We start from the raw sequence: 1,370 nt of genomic DNA, 5'->3' as shown, positions 1-1,370 counted from the left end.
GAGACAGAGTCAAGACCAAAAGGCCCGACGGAGGATCTACCCCTGGAGTGAAAACTTACCAAGTGTTGATGGACCTAGCAAGAGAGCCTTGCCTTTTGAGGGTGAACTCGACACGGACAATGGCGGTTGGTTGCATAAGCTCCCAGGATCTGTAAGAAAGGCATCGTAAAATACCTTAAGAATGTAAGGATATAAAATGTATGTACTAAATATTTTGAATGAAATAAATGGTTTTAAAATCAGAATCTCACCACGTTATGAACTCTCGCGTTTGTTCACTCTTAGCGCAGTCTGTCCCTGAGAAAAAACTTGCGGAAAAAGCCATGTGCGCGCGTATGTGCGTGAGGGAGTTTTCTGTAGTGGCTGTGTGTGTGTGTGTGTGTGTGTGTGTGTGTGTGTGTGTGTGTGTGTTTCAAAAACAGAAAAAGGGGGGGCGGGTTGTTTGTTAAAAAAATACCCTTGCATGCCTGGTGGGTCGTTTGAAACCAAGGTTTACACTAGCCTGCAAAACAGATGCCTACCCCCCAACAATAATATTGTGTCTTACGACTCCTAATCTTAAAGGCCTTTCATAAAACTATTTTTTTAGGTGGGCTAAAAAGTCATTCATCCCAGCGATGTCGAGACCAACCCACCCCCCATGCATCTAGGTGCTAGCACCCCGGAGATTTTAGAAGATCCAAAAGGATCCTAATGTTTAGACACACCCAATACCATGTGTTTGAAATGTGTCAAATATACCATGGGCGGGGGTATAGCCCGAAAAAAACGACAAACCCCAAATGCTATGTAAAAAATCATTCAGGGGTTTTTCTCTAGGTCGTAGGGTACAAAAGCGCTAGAAACCATGGGCAATGTTAGCAGCGTTTTAGTTCCGATGCAAACAGCACCTCCAGAAACTCCAAGAATCGTTATCGGACTGAAGCGTTAAAAAAGATAATCGGGGAAAACAGTCTAATGGATCTATCGCAAGGTGAGTTCTTGAAATAAATCTTTATTAGATTTGGTTGTTGTGGGGAATTGTTTGAAAAGCGTGGGATGTTATAGAAATATTAAACAATCATTAGGATCAGTATGCTTACCGTATAACAAGGCAATATTAGCTAAAGTGATTATAGCTTTAATATTGTCGAATGTTTTATAGATTCTGAAGCATTCACGCAGATACTCCGAGGTATAACTGAGCTCGAACCATCCAATGGGGCTCCGGAACAAAGTGCAGACAAACAAACGCCTGCCCTGAATTGTAAACGTAAGTAAGCTCCAAGAATTCCATACATAAAAATATTTATACCTTAAAAACAAAAAGTGTGGGCATCTTATATTAAAAGTTATTTTATATGTTTACAGAGGACCTAAAGCCTAGAAGG

This window comes from Oncorhynchus kisutch, linkage group LG3 (genome assembly GCF_002021735.2).
Source record: "Oncorhynchus kisutch isolate 150728-3 linkage group LG3, Okis_V2, whole genome shotgun sequence".
In the NCBI taxonomy this organism is placed as follows: domain Eukaryota; kingdom Metazoa; phylum Chordata; class Actinopteri; order Salmoniformes; family Salmonidae; genus Oncorhynchus; species Oncorhynchus kisutch.
This window is presented reverse-complemented; position numbering follows the sequence as displayed.